Here is a 16,214-nt window from a genome sequence, read left to right as displayed (position 1 = left end):
GGCCTTTAACAAAATGTCAAGTTAAAGAGTTGCAAAACAAGGTCATTAGACTTCAAGTGCAAATAAAGAAGTTGTTAATTGGGATGGAGAGCTCAAGGATAAAAGGATATAAGTTGTCTAGGTATTATAATTATTTTATGGTCCAAATTCATGTGCAAGAAAAGTTGGATTAGATCCCAAGAGACATCCTCTGAAGAAGGTCCAAATCAGGCCACTATTAGACCTATTTGGTACCTAAAAATATGTCCAAACTTGCAGCCCAATAAGTCCTACATGAAGCCACATTTTTATAACATAAAAAGGACTTACTTGCTGCCCAAGAAAGGTTCAATAGGCGTGATAGAAGTTGGGTACAAGTTGGTGCCAAGTTGCTTGCAAGTTGCCTTCAAGATTTCCAAGATCCTATTCATGATTGGTTTGGGACTTTCAAGATTCTATCCAAGATTGGTTTTAACTTATTTCCATATATTTTGGTACTAGATTTATTGCTTTCCTAGGTAATTAAGGTTATGTTTTCCTTTTCCTAAGATTGTTGGAGTTACTTTCCAAGATTGACTTGGTTTTTGTTTTCTAGTGTTTTTTCTTTTCCTAAGGTATTTGGACTTGTTGTCCAAGGTAGTTTAGGACTTTATTTCCTTGTTTTTAGGTAGGAATTTCGTGACCCCCTCTCTATATAAAGGGGTGTCTTCTTTGTTTTTAGATTTTATATTATGATAGACAATATCAATAAAAATTGTGAGATTTTTCTTGCACTCTTGTGTGTGGCTACTCTTGGATTTATTCTTCAACCTTCAAGACTCAACTTAAGGTGGTAAGATTAAAGTCTTTCGAAATCTTAGATCACTTCTAGGTATTCAAGAGAGGTGATAAGTTTAAGCTTATTGTTGTTCTTGTTATTCTAAAGGGTCGGGTTTCACAATCTATCTCTTATTTTTAATTCTCTACCAAAGGCGATTAGTTCTTTGTTAGCTAATTGTTGTTGTTAGAATTCAAATTCAAGAATAGACTTCTTGAATTCAAGAAACTCTTTCTTGAATTCAATCTATCTTTAATTTTCCGTTGTTTTTTTGTTGTTTCTTTATTTTCTTTTAGCTTCCGCACGTTTCTTGATTTTCTTTAGTAATTCTTGGACCCCTATCGCGTTGTTATCACTTTTCTTATCTCATTGCTTTCTCTCTTTTCTTTTCCCTCAAGCTCTCTCTTTTTCTCAATTGACATCCCATTCTCTTCACTCAATACAACCTCTCATTTTTTCTCTGTTGGGATGTCAACCTGCACTCCCTTACTCCTCTCATTCTTTTCTCTCTCATATTTTTCCATATTCTCTTTAACAGTCTTTTCATCTTCATAAATTTGTGAGGGAGTCAAAGGTCCAAGAATAAGTTTCTTCCCGTTAACCTCAAAAGAGTATCTATTTTTTTTTTATATTATATGAAGCTCTTCTATAGGCATACCGTGGCTTTCCCAACAAGATATGATAATTATTCATGGGAATTATATCACACCAGATCGCATCCTCATATCTTCTAATATAGAATAGTAATAACACTCTTTTATCTACCTTTACTCCTCTCAACATGTAGGGTTAAATATTCTCAACACAAGGCAAGTTCAATTTTTCAACCATATAAGTGCAAATTGAGTTATAGCCAAACTCTTTGTCAATTTTAAGGGCACAAATCGCAGACATCACTTTAGCTCTTGTTTGAAAAATAATTTTACCATTGTCTTCCTTCCATTCGGTATATTGTAAGTTCGACTTTTCAAGTTGTTGAGTCATAGCTCGCCTCCTTTCACTATAACTACATGTTTGAAACATCTTGAACAAAGATTAGAAGAATTATGTATCTCTCAAACTTTGGCTTTTTCCTCTAATGTTCTCACCTCTCTTGCCTTTTCCACTCAAAGCAACTCTTGGTTATTAAACTTTAGATTTATTAATAAACCTTACTAGTCAAAACCTTTAGTGATAAGAATGTGGAGTTAGAAAAAGAATAGAAAAGTAAAGGACCAAACCTTGGAAGAATAGGAATTGGTTATGTAGAAAAAATAAGGAAAGAATTTAGGAAACCCAAAACCCACAAGAATAAGGAAAGAAGTTACCTTAATCTTAAAGAACTAGGATCCCTTCTTCTTGTTTCCTTTCTTGACTTGGAAACCAAATAACACTTGAATTCTACAAATAATAATGAGCCATAATGCTTTTTCTTTTGGCTGATTTTCGTTTTTATTTTTGGTTTTTTTTTTTTTTTGTTTTGATCAAGAACCTCCCAAGATTATCAATATTGAAATCTTGATTAGCCTATGCTTTGATACCACTTGATAACAACATGATAGGGGTAAACGAATTACTAAAGAAAATCAAGAAATGTGCGGAAGCTAAAAGAAAATAAAGAAACAAAAAAATAAAGAAAAACTAAAGATAGATTGAATTCAAGAAAGAGTTTCTTGAATTCAAGAAGTCTATTCTTGAAGTTGACAACAATTAGCTAACAAAGAACTAATCGCCTTTGGTAGAGAATTAAAAACAAGAGATAAATTGTGAAACCCGACCCTTTAGAATAATAATATAATAATAAGCCTAAACTTATCACCTTTCTTGAATACCTAGAAGTGATCTAAGATTTCGAAAGAGTTTAATCTTACCACCTTAAGTTGAGTCTTGAAGGTTGAAGAATAAATCCAAGAGTAGCCACACACAAGAGTGCAAGAATAATCTCACAAATTTTATTGATATTGTCTATAATAATCTAAAATCTAAAAACAAAAAAGACACCCCTTTATATAGAGAGGGGGTCATGAAATTCCTACCAAAAAATAAGGAAATAAAGTCCTAAACTACTTTGGACAACAAGTCCAAATACCTTAGGAAAAGAAAAAACACTAGGAAACAAAAACCAAGACAATCTTGGAAAGTTACTCCAACAATCTTAGGAAAAGGAAAACATAACCTTAATTACCTAGGAAGGCAATAAATCTAGTACCAAAATATATGGAAATAAGTTAAAACCAATCTTGGATAGAATCTTGAAAGTCCCAAACCAATCATGGATAGGATCTTGAAAATCTCGAAGGCAACTTGCAAGCAACTTGGCACCAACATATACCCAACTTCTATCACGCCTATTGAACCTTTCTTGGACAGCAAGTAAGTCCTTTTTATATTATAAAAATGTGGCTTCATGAAAGACTTATTGGGCTGCATGTTTTGACATATTTTTAGGTGCCAAATAGGTCCAATAGTGGCCTGATTTGGACCTTCTTCAGAGGATGTCTCTTGGGATCTAATCCACCTTTTCTTGGACATGAATTTGGACCATAAAATAATTATAATAGCTAGACAACTCATATTCTTTATCCTTGAGCTCTCCATCCCAATTAACAACTTCTTTATTTGTACTTGAAGTCTAATGACCTTGTTTTGCAACTCTTTAGCTTGACATCTTGTTAAAGGCCCTCTTTGAGATTCCAAAGCTTCATTATTGTCCTTGAATAGATTTGAGCTTCCTAGGAAGTTATCATTCCCCTTTTCTTGAAAAACATTCGGAATAAACCAGTCAATGACATACATATCTAAAAACGACCAATAGTAATACATTTTCCAAAAACCCATAATACGGAGTCATAAGCTCAATTGAGTACACTAGATATCTCTAAATACAATATTGTTCTGGAACAAAAGTAAACAATAGTAATGAGAGACAACACAAGGTGACTCTGATGTTACAACCCAAATTCGCGTACCTTAGATCACGCCGTAAGTTAGTTGACGTAAATCTGAGAAGAGATTATCTTTGAGATGATAAGAAGTTAATCCTATTGGTCTAAAACGATACATGGGTGTATAAGAGTGGTTAACAAGTATAAGAATTTAAATAATCAAGGATGTTGTAACCCGTATTTTCGGGTAAAACTAGAGGTGCTTAATTGTCCCAAGAGTTCATGTTTTAATGTATTTGAATCATATAATATATGTATCATAAGTCTTGAAGTCAGGCCAGTTATGAAACAAAAGGCGACAAAATTTGTCGCAACTTACGTTTATAATTTTACTTAAACTTTGGGTCAAATGTTACTATGTTTTTCTCCTAATGTACTTGGAATTACGGGGTGATATATCCACCAAATTGAAGATCTATGAGTTTAGTTTCCAATGCATTAAACCGTTTGTCGATACGATCTCGGAATAGAGAGATATTTACGTTTTCGCGAGACTGCGCCAAGCTGCTCTCTATGGGGCCCACATAGGCGGTTTAAGACATATGGATATATATAAGATGCCTCAAACCCATTTTAAGTCATTCTTTTTCATGATATTAAGACCTTAGAACCTTAAAACACACTCTCAAGGTTCTCTCATGATCCAAGACCCAAACAAAGGGCAAACAACACAAATCAAGTGTCGAAAATCCCGTGGCGCTAGTAAGTTTCTTGTTCTTCTTGTTGATACTGATTTTTGTGTTGTTACAGCTCGTGTGGGAGGTTATTTTAAGTGTTTTATGTTCTGTAAATACTCCCTCAAGTTTTTAATATCAACCCTAGGTGATTTCAAGTCTTCTAAAGTAATTCTAGTGCCGAAAATAAACCCGAATTGATTGCTAGTTTTGCTTCCTTGTTCTTGTGGAAGCATTGGAGGGATATTTCGTGGACAATTAAGGTCAAATTGGAGTTGTTCTTTCGTTTAAAGGAACCTCTAACTCTACATGTATTTAAGATTATCCAAGTTGCGGCTAAGTCGTTGAAGCTAGAACTTGTGAAATATATATCGAAAGGCTTGGTAGTAATGTTGTTGGTTAGTGGACTAGTTTGGGAGGCACAATATGATTATTGTTGATGTTTTTTGGGCTGTTTGGTGATTGTCTTGACTTGTGGGAAGTCATATAAATAGGGGAGGTGTTGTCTGTTTCATCATAAAATAGGTTGCGGTCGATACATAATAGTTACGACACTTAAACGATAATGATTGTATCATTTCTCTTAGTGTAGACTAAGGAGTCGTGATATTTGCATAGCTTGAGGTTGGGCAGTATATACAAGGTATGTGAGGCTATCCCCTTCATTCTTTTGCACGACTCCGATTGTACATAGTGTAATGAACGAGCTTCCAAAGATACTCTACTCTTAGAAGCTAGCAGTACTTACATTGTTGCCCTTCTTATGGAACGATTGATGTTGATGTTACTTCTCTTATTCTTATGTTATCAATGTTGTTGGTACTTCCTGATTCTTATAAGATTCTTGACGAAGAGTTAATCCTAATAACATGTACGGAGGATACCGACCTTACGTCAATCCGAAAGGTTCAAAATGTGATTCCAATGAGTCCAGCATGCATCATATATATATATCTATTTTACTCTACCGAGCCGTGCTATAGTCGGTCGGGTAGGCACCTATTGTACAACCACTGATTAGTTAGGTTTTACCGAGCTCTACGTGGCCGGGTATGATTCTACTGAGCCTTATAATGGCCGGGTACGTTTTACCGAGCCTATTACGGCCGGGCACAATATGATGATGATGATGCCCACAAAGGCGTTTGTTTTAAAATTTTATGTAATGTATCATGCATTTCATGTCAGTAGCCCTCAGAGGTACCTAGATGTCACAGGTTGTATATTTTCTATCCCTGTTTATATTACTGTTCTTACTTATGCTTTCCTGCCTTACATACTCAGTACTTTATTCGTACTGACGTCCTTTTTATTTGTGGATGCTGCATGTCGTGCTGCAGGTCTTGTTAGACGGGTAGACGCAACTCCCCCACCACAGTAGGCTGCCCAGTTCAGCGGTTATTGGCGAGATCCCTTCTCCGCACTTGCCGTGGTCTTGGTATGCATTTTTTTTATAGACATTATGGGTATGTCGGAGCCATGTTCCGGCAATGTTGCAACACTTATGTTCCTTTAGAGGCTCATAGACAGGTGTCGACTCATGTATGGTTTGGAATGCCTTGTCGACTGATTTTTGTTGTATAGTCTTTCATGGTAGCGTGGTAGCCCGTACCTTATATATAGTTTCTTGACAGTATTGTCATCCCATGTTATGTATGTTCATGCTATTTTTTTTCATTGTTAGTTCATGATCCATGTCTACCATTGATATTGATCTCGTCGACCCTTAAAGATAATAAGGAGGGTTAGATAAAATGTACGTAGGTGCTCGGCAAGTATGGCCCGGGTGCTAGTCATGACCCTCTAGTTGGGTCGTGACCAACTTGGTATCAGAGCAAGTTTGTCCTAAGGGGTTGTCTATGAGCCGTGTCTAGTAGAGTCTTGATTATGGATGTGTAGCGCGCCACATTTATAATCAGGAGGGTACATGACATCTAGGTTTGTTACCTTCTTCCTGAATCTAGATCGTGCGTAAAGTTGATTCGTAAGTGTTCATATCTAATATTCACCTTGTTTTCTTTCAACGATGCCTTTGACTAGGATACAAGCGATTAGTAAACTGCTTGATACAACTGCGGGAGAGGGTACCAGTCATGTGCCTCCAGCCAAAGCAGGCCAAAGTGACGCTTAGAGTGAGATGCCATCTCATACCTCTCCATCTCCTCCAGAGGATATTAGGAGGCACCCAGTACCTCTAGTTCCTCCGTCTGGTACTACAGACCACGATATGCGCAGTGCAGTGCAGTTGTTGACTAGCTTGGTAGCTGCTCAGGCTCAAAGGTAGAATATCGGTGCTGCTGATAAACCGGTTAGTGCGAGAGTTTATGATTTTATTAATCTAGACCCTCCAGTGTTTACCGGATCAGACCCCAAAGAGGACCCGTAGACTTTTATTGATCAGGTCCATCGTACATTGCGGGTTATGCATGCTAGTGATACGGAAGCAGTAGAGTTGGCTTCTTATCGATTACAGGATTTAGCAATTTTTCGGTATGATAGTTGGGAGAGATCTAGGGGTCTGAACGCTCCTCCAGCTGTGTGGAAGGAATTTTCTGAGGCCTTTCTTCGTCACTACTTGCCAGTTGAGATATAGCGAGCTAGAGCTGATAAGTTCTTGAACCTTCGACAAGGTAATATAAGTGTACGAGAGTATAGTATGCTGTTTGATTCTTTAGCAAGGTATGCTCCCCATATAATGGCCGAGATGAGCGATAGAATGCACCTGTTCATGAATAAGTTGGGACCATATCTGATAAATGAGTGCACAACAGCCTCCTTGGTAAAGGGCATGGATATTTCCCGTATTCAGGCTTATGCCCAGACCCTAGAGGATCGTAAGCACCAGCAAAGGGCATATAGGAAGCAGGATAGGGGACAACATTAGAGGGCGAGATTTGCAGGGTATTCTGATGACTTCAGAGGCAGTATCAGGCCCCAATCTTCGAGGAGTTCGGTGCTACGTGTAGCTAGTGCTCCTCCATAGTTTCAGAGGCCTCAGTATGATTGATTTACCTATTCTGGTATAGGTCAGAGTTCGAAGGCATCAGGCTCACAATATCATAGGGATACTAGTCAGACGAGACCCCCAACACCTCGTTGTGATCAGTGTGGCAAGGCCCACTTTGGACTGTGCTGTCGAGGTTCCGATACGTGCTATTCTTGCGGACAGACTGGCCATATGATGCGAGATTGTCCTAACAGAGGAGGTGGTGGTATGGCTCAGCCGACTGGATTTGTGTCTGGTTCTTCGTCATCAGTTCGACCTCCAGCACAAGGTTTTCAACAGTCGATAGGTCGTGGTAGAGGTAGAGGTGCAGTACCGAGTTCGAGTGGTGCTCAAAATCGAACCTATGCTCTAGTAGGTCGACAGGATCTCGAGTCATCTCCAGATGTTGTTACAGGTATATTGTCTGTATTTACTTATGATCCGGGATCTACATTATCATATGTTCCACCCTTTGTGGCTAATAAGTTTGGCATTGAACCTGAATTGATAAGTAAACCACTTGCGGTATCCACTCCGATAGGAGATTCTGTGATTGCTAGAATGGTATATAGAGGTTGTACTATGATGATTTGTAGTCGTCAGACCTCGGCAAATTTATTTGAGTTAGAAATGGTTGATTTCGATGTGATTATGGGAATAGACTGGTTGGCCTCATGCTATGCAAATGTTGAATGTCGTACGAAGATGGTTAGGTTTCAGTTTCCTGGTGAACCCTTTATTGAGTGGAAGGGGAACATTGCTACGCTGAAAGGTAGGTTTATTTCCTATCTTAAGGCAAGGAAGATGATCTCAAAAGGTTACATTTATCATCTTGTTCGCATTAGGGATGTGGAAGCGAAGCCGCCTACTCTACAATCAATCCCCGTGGTCAATGAATTTCCAGATGTTTTCCCAGATGAACTCCCAGGCCTTCCTCCTGAAAGGGAGATTGAGTTTAGCATTGATGCGTTTCCTGACACTCAACCGATCTATATCTCTCTATACAGGATGGCCCCGGCAGAGTTGCGAGAGTTGAAGGCATAGTTGAAGGACTTGCTGGATAAGGGTTTCATTAGGCCTATCACTTCACCTTGGGGTGCGCCAGTCTTGTTCGTGCGGAAGAAAGATGGGTCATTAAGGATGTGTATCGAATATCGACAGTTGAATAAGTTTACTATAAAGAACAAGTATCCACTTCCAAGGATTGACGACCTGTTTGACCAACTCCAGGTTGCCAAGTATTTCTCCAAGATTGACTTACGTTCAGGGTATCAACAGGTGAGGGTTAAGGAGAAGAATATTCCAAAGACGGCCTTCCGGACAAGATATGGGCACTTTGAGATCTTGGTGATGTCGTTCGGGCTAACAAATTCCCCAGCAGCTTTTATGGATCTCATGAATAGTGTATTCAGGCCCTATCTTGATGTGTTCGTGATCGTATTCATTGATGACATTCTGGTGTATTCTCGTTCAGAGGCGGAACATGCGGGCCACTTACGGATAGTATTCAGACCCTTCAAAATCATAAGTTATATGCTAAGCTCTCCAAATGTGAATTCTGGCTGAACTTAGTAGCATTCCTTGGCCATGTGATATTTGCCGAGGGTATTAGTGTCGACACTCAGAAGATCGATGCAGTGAAGAATTGGCCGAGACCTACAACACCGTCAGAAGTCTGCAGCTTCCTGGGGCTAGCAGGATATTATAGGCGGTTTGTAGAAGGGTTTTCCTCTATATCAGCACCATTGACTAAGTTAACACAGAAAGCTACCAAGTTCCAGTGGTCTGACGCTTTTGAACATAGTTTTCAGGAGCTAAAGAATCGATTGACATCCGCGCCAGTGCTCACTCTCCCAGAAGGAACAGAAGGTTATGTGGTATATTGTGATGCCTCAGGTATACAGGTTTGGGGTATGTATTGATGCAACGTGGGAGGGTGATTGCTTATGCATCAAGACAATTGAAGAAGCATGAAAAGAATTACCCGACTCATGATTTGGAATTGGCTGCAGTAATATATGCTTTGAAGATATGGCGGCACTACTTATACGGCGACCATGTTGACATCTACACAGATCACAAGAGCATACAATACATCTTCAAGTAGAAGGAGTTGAATTTGAGGCAGCGTAGGTGGCTTGAATTACTGAAAGACTACGACGTCGAGATATTGTATCATCTTGGTATAGCCAATGTTGTGGCGGACGCTCTCAGCCATAAGTCAATGGAAGCTTAATACACATTGAGGCAGGTAGACAAGGGTTGACCAAAGAGCTTCACCAGCTGGCCAATATGAGAATCAGATTGTTAGACTCTGATGACGGAGTTGTTACTGTACAAAATATAGCAGAATCATCTTTGCTAGACGAGGTTAAAGCACGGCAATATGAAGATCCTACCTTAGTATTCAGCAGTGTAAGATTACAGCTTTCGAGATCGGAGGAGGTGGGGCACTGAGATACCAGGGACAATTATGTGTGCCTAGTGTGGTAGGGTTGCGAGAGACGATTATGATTGAGATTCATCAGTCCCGATATTCTATCCATCCCGGCTCGACAAAGATGTATCATGACGTTAAGGAGCAGTATTGGTGGGATAACATGAAGAAGTCTATTGTAGAATTTGTAGCCCAGTGTCCTAATTATCAACAAATAAAGATTGTGCATCAGAAACCCGGTGGATTGATTCAGAATATAGAGATTCCGACCTAGAAATGGGAGGTGATTAATATGGACTTCATTATTGAATTACCTCGCTCTTATCATAAGTTTGACTCCATCTGGGTGATAGTTGATCGACATACAAAATCTGCCCATTTTCTGCCAGTTAAGACAACTTACACGGCTGAAGATTATGCGAAGTTGTATATCAAGGAGATTGTTATGCTTCATGGTGTGCCGGTATCTATTATATCAGACTGAGTAGCTCAATTTACGGCTAAATTTTGGAGGTCTTTTCAGAAGGGTTTAGGCACACAAATGAATCTCAGCACTGAATTCCATCCGCATACTGACGGACAGGCTGAACGTACCATTCGGACGCTTGAAGATATGCTACGAGCGTGTATTCTAGATTTCAAGGGGAATTTGGATGACCATCTCGCACTCATAGAATTCGCCTACAATAATAGCTACCATTCCTGTATTAAAATGGCCCCGTATGAGGCACTGTACGGGGAGGAGATGTAGATCACCTGTTGGATGGTTCGAAGTCGGTGAGACAGAATTATATGGGCCAAATTTGATTCACCAAGCCATTGAAAAGGTGAAAGTGATACAAGAGCGACTGGGGACGGCACAAGGCAGGCAAAAGTCTTATTCAGATGTCCGACGTCGTGATTTTCCTGAAGATCTTGCCGATAAAGGGTGTTATGCGCTTTGGGAAGAATGGTAAGCTGAGTCCGCGGTATATTGGGCCATACAAAATTCTTCGATGAATTGGACAGGTTGCTTATGAGTTACAATTGCCATCCGAATTGGAATTTGTCCACCCGGTATTCCATGTATCTATGTTGAGGAAATGTATTGGAGACCCTTCTCGGGTCATCCCTATCAAAGATGTACAAGTTACAGAGGATCAATCATATGAAGAAGTGCCAGTAGCTATATTAGATCAACAAGTGAACAAAGGATGTAGCTTCCGTCAAAGTATAATACAGAAGAAATGACATGGGAAGCAGAGGAGGAGATGAAGTCTAAATACCCTTACCTGTTCCAGATTGAAGATAACGAAGATGCCGGGGGAATGAAGGATGCATTAGAAGGTGAAACGACTTTATGAGGTAAGCAATAGCTTGTGAATACTTTTTTTAATACAAAATGGTGATATGCAGATAATGTACATATCCATAATGCTTTGTATAGTCTTGTGAGGCCATAGGTTAGGTTTAACTACTTGCAAGTTTGGCTAGTGTCCATTTTATAGGGGAAACTCAGCCGGAAATTTCCGTCGGAATCCACGATGAGTTATACTCCCCATAAACCCTTACATTTGAGGACGAATATTCCTAAGGGGGGAGGGTGTTACAACCCAAATTCGCGTACCGTAGATCACGCCGTAAGTTAGTCGACATAAATCCGAGAAGAGATTATCTTTGAGATGATAAGAAGTTAATCCTATTGGTCTTAAATGATACATGGGTGTTTAAGAGTGGTTAACAAGTATTAGAAGTTAAACGAATCAAGGATGTTGTAACCCGTATTTTTGGGTAAAACTAGAGGTGCTTAATTGTCCCAAGAGGTCATGTTTTAATGTATTTGAATCATATAATATCTGTATCATAAGGTTTGAAGTCAAGCGAGTTATGAAAAAAAGGTCGACAAAAGTTGTCGCAACTTACGTTTATAATTTTACTTAAACTTTAGGTCAAATGTTACTACATTTTTCTCCTTATGTACTTGGAATTACGGGGTGATCTACCCACAAAATTGAAGCCTTATGAGTCTAGTTTCCAACGCATTAAACTGTTCATCGATATGATCTTGGAATAGAGAGATATTCGCGTTTTCGCGAGACTGCGCCAAGTAGCTCTCTATGGGGCCCACATTGGCTGTTTAATACATATGGATATATAAGATGCCTCAACCCCGTTTTAAGTCATTCTTTTTCAATATATTCAGACCTTAGAACCTTAAAAACACTCTCTCAAGGTTCTCTCATGATCCAAGTGTCAGGACCCAAACCGATGGGCTGCGACGGGCACCCGGTACCTTAGTCAACCGAGTACCAACATAAAGTATCTCTTCTTATCATACTATCATAGATAACTGAGCCGGAGAGGCTGCTGTGAGATAAGTAGAATACAACATGAAATACCAACTTATACTTAAAACATACAGGCCTATAAGGCCAAAATGAGCACTCTTACACCGAACATAGGCCGACAAGGCCATACAATCTTTCATATACCTCAAATCTATCTACAAGCCTCTAAGAGTACATAACATCATAAAGGTCGGGATAGAGCCCCGCCATACCAATCAACACATGTTCTAATCATACTGACCAAATAGCAACTCCGGAGCAAATTGAGCGCACCAACACCTTCCGCTGAGCTGATAGCCTGCTTGGAGGACTCTCATCCTGTCTAACGGGACCTGCGGTCATGAAACACAATGTCCCTAGGCAAAAGGAGACATAAGAGAAACATGGAGTAAAAGACTCGATATGGAGTAATCATATCATCTCGGCCACTGTGGAAAAATCATCAACGTATACCAGCTGATCAGGTAGTGGTGCGTATATAACATCGTAACATTTTCCCATATCCCAAAAAGAAAGAAGGGATAGCCTTAACATACCTGAGCCAATTTTCTTGACAATCCCTCTAACACATGTCTTTTGCGAAAACACGTAACGACAAATTGAAGTAGGGAAAAATCCATATGATGTTCTTGGGAAAAATTGTATCGTACTCTCTTAGAATTGCAAGTCCCATTGCTATTACATTACATAGTCTCGTATGAATTTTGTTGAAGCAATTTGCCATAGCAGATCCGTATGATATCTTTCTCAAATGAAATTGATCAATATCTTTCATGACCTTTGTTGAAGTGAATTATGTTGCCAAGATGCTTAAGGAATTTTTGCTTGAATTCTTGTTGAAGCAAAATGTTACTAATTTGCCTATTTTTAATATAAGCACTCACGTTGCTAATGAAGTTCACCTTGCTGAAGCCTTTCACATAGATGTAATACATCTTTAATTTGAATTTAGAGATGGATTTTAAGTCTTGGTGATGTGGGCCCCATCTTTCAAGACTTGGTGTCACATATCTTCTTTAAAATGTGCCACCTTTCCACTTAATTCAAGAGTCATTATATGGCATAGTGGGCTGCCACGTTTGGGAGCTTAATCAAAATTATCCAATAATTATCCACATAATTACTTAATTGATTTGCTAATCCCCCATTAATCCATAATTATCCAATTATCCACACAATTAGGAATTATCTTAAATTACTTAAAATACTACTCACTTTTAACACACTTGGTACACCTTACTATTATGATCATGCGGTACCTTGTATGTCACTAGTCCATAAATGCCGGGTATTATAGCTCGGATCGTATTTTATCTCAAAATGAAAAACCTTGACGAAACTTATTTTCTTCGATTCGCTTACCCTCTCACCTTCACGAATTTACTTATCACTTGTTTGAAATAGCATAGTGCTTATGATCTCAAAATAATCTCATTCCCTAACTTACGTCGGTTAACTTTCGACGAAACTTTAACGTACAAAAATGCGGGATGTAACATCTCATTTCCGAGCTTTCATCAATTAATTTATGGCGTACTTTCACGTACGAAAAACATGGGGTGTAACAGTATTTCCCCCTTAGGAACATTCGTCCTCGAATGTTGACTGATGCACTTATCATTATCATAACCTATAGTTCTTGGGAATACTTTAGTACTCGTCTTGCCATCTAGGCAACTGTTCTGTGAATGAATCCAAAGTCCAGGGCATTCCCCCCTTAGGCCTCCTTCTCACACCATGACTTGTAGTCGGAATCCTTCCAATCTCTATTGCTACCTTTTATCATGCAGCAAGTACGACTCTGACCTTGTGTGTGCGCCTATGCGACTTTTCTCTCCTTTTTCCTCTAGCTTTTAGCCAATCTCTAGGCCTCACTTTGTAAACATATACAGAGCTTGACAAGATGTCCCTCTGGGCATCTATATGTATACTTGAAGTTCTTTGCTCGGTACTTTGTCGAACTTACGACTATTGCCATATCTTGTTTCATTGCCCCGGTTATCCATCCGTATGACTTTACTGCATATAGGTAGGTCATACTACACCATAACTCTTACCTCTATTTATCGTTACTGAGGTCTGCTACCAAACTCCAGGTTACTCTCGTTGCTTATCCTATATGTATAAGTCTAAGTCCTTTAATGCTTCCTCATTACTGTTTATCTTAAGAATGACGACCTAATCTCATCTCATACTTTGTGACTTTTGTCCATCCGTTGTTAATTCACCTCCATATTGATCTACAATATACAACTGATAACTTGAAACCTCTTACGTAATCACTAGGGCTCACATTGCATCGTGGAACATTTGAAGTAATTAGACTTATCCACCTAGGGGCGATACTATACTTCCATAACCGTATTTCATAGCATTCCAATGTGATTCACCTTACGTGGGTATTTTAATCCTGTACAATTCATGAAATTATTACTCAATGAAAGGCCCAAACGTCATCCTTCATCTATCACAATTGCACCCTCATTCTACTGTCACGCCCCAAAACTGAGGAGCGCGACCGACGCTCAACCGAGAGAACCCGGCCGAGCAAGCCTGTTAGATTTCCTTCTACCCAAACTCATCCATGAATAAAGAGGAGATGTACTCCATTAATCAAACACTGAAAAGATTTTATTAACAACTTTCTTTTCATTCTCATTAGCAGCTTCATTCATAAATTTTCAAAAGGTTACGAGTTTATAGAATTAATGAAAAACATGATTTTCAAATACCAACATTTCTAGTTCAATTCCCCAACATCAACCACAACCCACAACTTGTCTACGGAGCCTCTAAGTTCAATAGAAGAGTAATATGGAAATGCCGGCAACAAGGCCCCCGCTATACATCAAAACATAGTACACAAGAAACAAAAGATACATGACCCCGAAATGAAGTGGGGCTCACCAAATCAGCTGAAACGAGGATACTGCTATCACTGATCAATGCCACTTGCTGTAGAACCACCTGCATCCATTAAAGATGCATCGCCCCCAGCAAAAGGGACGTTAGCACTGTTGAATAGCACTAGTATGTATAGCTAAAAGTCCTCTTTCAAAATAGAATACCCTTATAAGAATAGGCAACACATAGAAACAACAAATCTCAATCAACAATATCCAAATGTCCAGTTAAAGCATAATAGTTTTCAAAATACGAACTTCATATACAATTTTGGTTGGGAGATCATTAGCACCGATATTCCACCGTCTTTGTTAGCACGGAGTCTGATCATGCCCGATCATCTAGGCCATCTCCACACAGACAATGTTGTTTGATAGGTGATGCAAAGGAAAGTTGTTACCAAGAGTAGTACCACCATGTGCGCAACATGGAGTCCGATCTCCACCCGATCAGCTAGGCCGTCTTCCAACATATGCCGTGTGGGTTGACTTTTTCATTCCACAATTATTACCAGCTCATACTAATTAAGGGGAATAATATCATAATTTCATCCCAAATAAGGGGAATAACCACAATCCACCCCTACACCGGCACGTGTAGTTTCAGGTGTAGGCCTTATGACCCACCCTTCCTCGGTTTTACTAATGATGCTCCCAAAAACTTTTTTATTTTTTTATTTTTATTTGATTTGCACACAGAGGTAACATAAATACAATTGTACTCTCCTTATCATCTTTCACATTGTATAAGTTCTCATTAGTATTTCCAGTTATTCACAACGACAATATTCCCTTGGCTCATTTGGCCATTCACAAGATTCTTTATTCCTGGCACGATGACCGTTTTTCATATTTCACACTTTCACCCCTTTTAATTTCAAAGATCACCATCAAATATCAACATATAGAAAATTTCAGAATCATATACTTCAAATCCATTTGAAATGGGAACTTCAAACACAAATGGTTTCTTCCCAAAGAATAAGGCATACCAACCAACAATAGAAACACACATGAAAAATCATAAACAATCAATACACTATTTACTCTTGCAATACTCTTCCCCAGAAATGACAATGTACAATTTCAACACATGAGTATATAGAACTCGAATCACACTGGATATATTTATAAAGCAAAACATTAGTTAAAGCAGCCACTAATGGG

This window comes from Nicotiana tabacum, chromosome 15 (assembly GCF_000715075.1).
Source record: "Nicotiana tabacum cultivar K326 chromosome 15, ASM71507v2, whole genome shotgun sequence".
In the NCBI taxonomy this organism is placed as follows: domain Eukaryota; kingdom Viridiplantae; phylum Streptophyta; class Magnoliopsida; order Solanales; family Solanaceae; genus Nicotiana; species Nicotiana tabacum.
The sequence above is the reverse complement of the archived record's forward strand: the minus strand, read 5'-3'. Positions refer to the sequence as shown.